The sequence below is a fragment of the Lytechinus pictus genome, chromosome 2 (assembly GCF_037042905.1).
Source record: "Lytechinus pictus isolate F3 Inbred chromosome 2, Lp3.0, whole genome shotgun sequence".
NCBI lineage: Eukaryota > Metazoa > Echinodermata > Echinoidea > Temnopleuroida > Toxopneustidae > Lytechinus > Lytechinus pictus.
Window position 1 is genome coordinate 19264386 of NC_087246.1, and position 7165 is coordinate 19271550.

A 7165-nucleotide genomic window follows, 5' to 3' on the forward strand; every position below is an offset into this window, starting at 1 on the left:
TATTTGCTAATCGGTTTACAGCCGTCACGTTCCAAACTTCAATGACAAGAATCTGCTGAAAGTACTTTTCAACGGACGGTGTTGTAAAATTTTGTATAGGCATTTGCAGGGGAGTGATGAGGGAAAAACGAAGAGGGTCGATATATATATATATATATAAAGTGCGTCCCACATAAAACGAAACCGAGGTTTAGCGATGATTTATCATAACTTAATCACAAATACAATAGACAAATGACCTATCATTGTAAAGCTTAAAATCTCTTCTTTCAGATTGTATAACATACGATATTTCTCATGCACGCATTAGTGAGTAAAACAATTTGAAGAACGGATAGCAAAAAGTCATTTGGCGGGGGGTATCAAAATTTCAAAAAGAAAATCACATGCCTAAAAAGTTCAATATCTGCTCTTTAATGTGATAGCTAAATCGCAGAAAATGGTCAAGAAATAACAAAGCTATGCTTCTTCAAAACAATGCTTGTATTTCCATAATTTCATGAAACGTACACATGTTTTCACCGGTTTCTTACCTTAGCTATCCCACGGTTAACAATAGACTTTATGGCTGATCGTCAACAAAACGGAGTGTCGAGTAAGTCTGAAAGATATCCAGTAAAACCTCTTCATTTTATGAAATTCATTGAATTCAAGATTTATTTCAAATAAACAGAACTGTGTTACTTCTAGACCGTTTCCTGTAATTGAGGTATCAAGTTAAAGAGCAGATATTGAACTTTTTTAAAATGTGAGTTTCTTTTTGAAACTCAGATACCGCCCGACAAGTGACTTTTTTGTTTCCTTTGTTCAAATTGTTTTTGCTCACTCATTCATGAATGACGAATAATCTAAGTTATTTCAAATGAAAGAGGAGACTCTCAGCTTTACAATGATAGGTCATTTGTCTATTGTATTTGTGATTAAGTTATTAAGTTATGACAAATCATCGATAAATCTCGGTTTCGTTTTTTTCTGGGACGCACTGTATATATATATAAGTGTGACTTTGACAAAAGAGAGAGGCTGCAAGACGTAGCAATATTGTCCGACTCCTTTATTAGGCCAAGTTTTCGACCGTGTAACCGGTCTTCCTCAGGGCTTTGAGCGACACAAAAGAATATAAACGAAAATAAACGAAAATAAGGATGTCATGTAACATAAACACAATCCAAACAAGCGTGCAACGGAAACAAAAAACAAAAAACAAAAGGTAAACAACAGAACACAAGAAAACAATAATTGTGTAACATAACAAAACTTAATAATAATTGAAGGAAACTGTTTTTTTAGCTCAAAGATGTTTAACAGAAAGTGAAAATAATATTTGAAAGTTACATTGAAAGGAGGATGGGAAGGGTTTGGTAGGTGCGTGTTGTGTGATAGTGTCTGGTGCGGCGAATGCAGTAAGGGGAGTGGTGAAGGCATGCAGTGGGATCACCCCAACAGTTTATATATAGGTGGGCATTGGGGTGTGAAGATGAACTCATATCTACCTGTAGACATAAGAAAAAGTTCCTCCTTGCTGGTTGTGCATCATGGGGTATTTGTAAGATAGGGAAGTTAAGAAAGTATCTTGATAAATCATCTACTGAACGTATAGTACATGCATTTGTATCATCCCATTTAGATAATGCTTTACTTGCTGGTTTACCTCAATCTAGTATAGCCCCCCTTCAAAGAATTCAAAATACTGCAGCTAGATTGGTAACCATCACAAAGAAATTTGAACATATCACCCCTATTCTCTACTCCCTCCGTTGGCTTCAGGTTATATAATATAATTATTTTCAAGCTCCTTCTCCTTGTCTATAAAATCATACATGGTCTCGCCCCATCCTACCTTCAAAATATTATCTCTCTCTGTCCCTCATCCTCTGCAACTCAACGTCTCCGATCTTCTTCTACTGCTCACCTTCGACTATCTCTAGGACCCCGCACTTTTACACGTTATGGCGATCGTGCTTTTTCTGCTCTTGCCCCTAAACTCTGGAACAATCTCCCCATCTCCATCCGTAATGCATCCACTGTCGAATCTTTCAAAATTCTCCTCAAATCTTACCTCATTAAGCAGTCCTCTTAATTCCATATCATGTTCTCTCTCACTGTTTTTTGCTACTTCTTTTTTTTTGTTTCTTTCCAATGCGCTTAGAAACTGTTGTATTAAGCGCTATATAAATGAAATGTTAATTATTATTATTATTATTATTATATGGATAGCCCCACCAGCCCCCCCCCCCTCACTAGTAACCATGTAGTAATGACCCCTAAGTACCCCTTATGTAATAAACAATACACATGTACCCCTTCAGTAACCCCATTCAACAATACTTAATAGAAATACATGCTCTGCGGTCAACCCAATGTTATACCCTAATCCCTAATGCACATGCTCTGTATATATACTTTATTCTGTCTCAAAAAATCGTGTTCTTCATACTAATCAGTCGCTGATGTGAAACAGTCTGTACGACTAGCTTTATTTTTATATATATATATATATATATATAAATAATTTATTGGTTGGATTGTTTAACTAAGCTAGTCGTACAGACTGTTTCACCCTATATATAAATGTGTGAGAATATACATGTACAACAGCTTTGGCAACTCTTTTATTTTAAATGTTGTGAAAGAAATAGATGAAGAGAACAATGGTAGGCGTAGCTTAAATCGAGGTTCCCCAGAGCTATCTGCCCTTTGGAAAAATTGGTAATGCCGAAAAATGTCTCTGCCGGGAATCGAACCCGGGCCCCAGCTTTGAGCGCCGGTGCCATAACCACTAGACCACAGAGACGGGTTAGTGGCTAGGGCGACCCCGATCCGATTGACCGTCAGACAGATTTTCGACACTATACCAATTATAATTTCCTTTGTCGGGTGTAGGTGGGTTTTGAACAATGGCAAGCCGCCATATATATATATATATATATATATATTGTGTGAAAGAAATGGATGAAGAGAACAATGGTAGGCGTAGCTTAAATCAAGGTTCCCCAGAGCTATCTACCCTTTTTGGAAAAATTGGTGATGCCGAAAAAATGTCTCTGCCGGGAATCGAACCCGGGCCCCCAGCTTTGAACGCCGGTGCCTTAACCACTAGACCACAGAGACTTGCACAATGGCTGGGGCGACCCCGATCCAATTGACCGTCAGATAGACAGATTTTCGACACCATACCAATTATAATTTCCTTTGTCGGGTGAAGGTGGGTATTGAACAATGACAAGCCGCCATGCCTCAGCTGGATCAAAGCTATTGCTTTGATACAGTACACGTATGGGAGAAAGTATACAAATGTGTGAAGTTATACATGTACTACAGCTTTGGCAACTCTTTTTTTATATTTACATATTGTGTGAAAGAAATGGATGAAGAGAACAATGGTAGGCGTAGCTTAAATCAAGGTTCCCCAGAGCTATCTACCCTTTTTGGAAAAATTGGTGATGCCGAAAAAATGTCTCTGCCTGGAATCGAACCCGGGCCCCCAGCTTTGAACGCCGGTGCCTTAACCACTAGACCACAGAGACGGGTTAGTGGCTAGGGCGACCCCGATCCAATTGACCGTCAGATAGACAGATTTTCGACACCATACCAATTATAATTTCCTTTGTCGGGTGAAGGTGGGTATTGAACAATGACAAGCCGCCATGCCTCAGCTGGATCAAAGCTATTGCTTTGATACAGTACACGTATGGGAGAAAGTATACAAATGTGTGAAGTTATACATGTACTACAGCTTTGGCAACTCTTTTTTTATATTTACATATTGTGTGAAAGAAATGGATGAAGAGAACAATGGTAGGCGTAGCTTAAATCAAGGTTCCCCAGAGCTATCTACCCTTTTTGGAAAAATTGGTGATGCCGAAAAAATGTCTCTGCCGGGAATCGAACCCGGGCCCCCAGCTTTGAACGCCGGTGCCTTAACCACTAGACCACAGAGACGGGTTAGTGGCTAGGGCGACCCCGATCCAATTGACCGTCAGATAGACAGATTTTCGACACCATACCAATTATAATTTCCTTTGTCGGGTGAAGGTGGGTATTGAACAATGACAAGCCATGCCTCAGCTGGATCAAAGCTACTGCTTTGATACAGTACACGTATGGGAGAAAGTATACAAATGTGTGAAGCTATACATGTACTACAGCTTTGGCAACTCTTTTTTTATATTAACATATTGTGTGAAAGAAATGGATGAAGAGAACAATGGTAGGCGTAGCTTAAATCAAGGTTCCCCAGAGGTTCGATTCCCGGCAGAGACATTTTTTCGGCATCACCAATTTTTCCAAAAAGGGTAGATAGCTCAAGATTGTGCAAATACAAAGCTGGGCAAAAGTTGTTTGTAGGTGAAATTTATGGTGTTAATGCTGTTTTACTATCCACCATTTAGCCACTACACACACAATTTTGATATCGTATGTTCATGGTTGAGTGAGCACAATAATGCAGGGGCCGCGGGGGCTCGCTCAGCCCCCCACTTTTTTCCAAAAGCATGTACAAAAATGTTAAAATGACCATACGATTGTGATTTTTTGCATGGTCAGCCCCCCCCCCCTTTGAAAACCGTTCCGCGGCCCCTGTATAGTGACGTATCATCAAAGGGGTTTATGGTAGTATCCTCTACAACTTGTTAGATCATGTTAAAATTTGAAAATGTTGGTGGCTCCCCCGATTATAGGCCCCTCCCCCATTTTAAAATTCTGGATCCACCACTGATTTGTCCATGAATTAAACTGATCATGAGAATTTGTAAGAAAAAATACATTTATGCAGTATAAAGAGTATTCATTCCTAGGTTTTCGAATGTGCTCGCTCAACCATGAAAATTTTAAAACTTCGGAAAGTGTGTGGTGATAGAAATGATGGATGATAAAAACAACAGCATTTAAAGTCACATTTGAAACCGAATTTGCCCCCAATATTCACTTTATTACCATTTAAAAAAATTACAAATTTAAAATGGGTCTTTGACATTGAAAATACCCAATTTCCCACTCTGATGTGTGCTCACTCATCCATAAATAAACAAATCGATTTCATTTTTGCACAGAATTCTGCCCATAGGTTGATAAACATTATTGCCAAATGACATTGCTAAAGATAGCCTTGAAAAAAAGTTCCACCACATTGAATAGGGGGTTACTTATTCTTAAACATATGCACCCATAATGTACACAAGTCTATGAGAGAGGAAGTCAACATTTTAACAAATATGAAATGAGGGTTTGTTTCATGGACGGTTTTTGTTACTTCTGCCAACAGTTATTTCATGAAACTTCGCACATGGCTTCAGTGTAACACTATCCAAAATGTGCGCACACCAAAATAATCATTTGATACGGCACAGAGTGGGGCCAGGGCCTTGAACTTTCTTCTCATTTGCATAATTTTCGAATATTGTGTGCTCACTGATGCATTAAACATCAGGATTTTCATAAAAATCAAATCAAATGAACCATGCAAGGAGGTTTGTGGTAGATATCCATATTTACGAATTGCATTTTTTCCAATAACGTAAAAAAGAGCTTATCACATTCCACATGTTCATTCAAGCGTGAATGTTTAATTAAACGCCTTTGAATCATTGAAGCATGTAAATTGGTCATGAACATAACGAAAAAATTGAGAAAAGATCATCTTCAGTTACCAAAATGAAACAATACTTGCCTATGATTTTTGAAAATCGTATCTTTTGTTTTCAATAAATGTTCATTGAACCGTGAAACAATGAATATTGTTGAAGATACTCTTCCCCAAAATCACTGTCATCATATTCTATCATTTTATTGATAGAAATGTGTAAAAAATCAAATTATAGCAAATTTGGACTTGTGTTCATTCAACCGTGAAATTTAGCCAGAAAAGTTGTATCGTCTTTTAGAAAGTACCTTTTACAAGCCTTCTGACTATTTTCATGATGAAAATGTGGAATTAGTTCCAATAAAAATGGAATCAAAGTCATGATATTTGGCTTGTGACTTTTGAAAAGTGACATTTTTGCCTTCTGACGGTACTCACTGAAGCATGACGTAAAATACGTCCATAACATTTACTCAGAGGGTAGCCTATAAAATTACATACACGCTCATGTAAAAATATATTAAAAACTCGCATTGGTTCGGAAATTATTGATGTTTGTTTAAGGGGGGACTTACTTTTTTTGTTGTGTATATATATATTTATTTATAACGGTTTAATTTAACAAGGGTGTCTATAGCGGCTGAAAAGCCGAATTGCATTACCCTTTACAATCATTTACATAAAAATACAATTAATATCAAACAAAAAACAACTCAATTTACACAAATTCTACATCATAAATACACTTATATCACGATATAAATTTAATGATAAATTGATACTGATAGTATACATGCATTTGTTGCAAAATGTTGTAAAAAGATTCTAACAGATTAATCAAAAATTCACATCTGAATGGCAAGATTCGTTTTTTTTTTCCTGTATTAACGTGATTCAAAATATTATAATGAAATAATGAGTTCATCATCTTAAGTTGTTTACTCAAAGCAAAGGACAGAGAGAAGAAAAAATACAAAAGGAATTAGAAAGAGAGGGAAATTGAGCGAAAATCAAAGAGAGAGAAATGAAGGGAAAGAGGGAGAAAGGAAGGAGAAAAGCAATGAGGTGAATTGAGATAATAAAAAAGACAGTTGACATAAAGAGAGATTGCGAGTGTACAACAGATGGATACGTCATTAATATATATATATATATATACATATATATATATATATATATATATCACGTATATATATATGTATATATATATAATTTTGTAACATGAGCATGTGGGGGTCATTTCGCCGCCCCCCCCCTCCGATGGATGAAAAAATCTCACGATTTTGAATGGCAATGAGATAAGTATGCAGTAGGCCTATATTTTAGTTTTGCCATTTATGTTTGGTACTGATCCAATATTCCTGTGTTTTAGTGTATTTTTTTGTATTGTTGGTGAAGCTTTCGGTCCTACTATTTTCATTAGATACTTTATCTTGCCAAGTTGACTTATAAAAAATTATAAAGTTATATGTCAACTTGGCAAGATATTTGGACTCTCGCCGGGCCTTGGACACTTCATATCTTGCCATGTCGACATATAATGTTTTATAAGTCGACTTGGCAAGATAAAATATCTCGCTATGT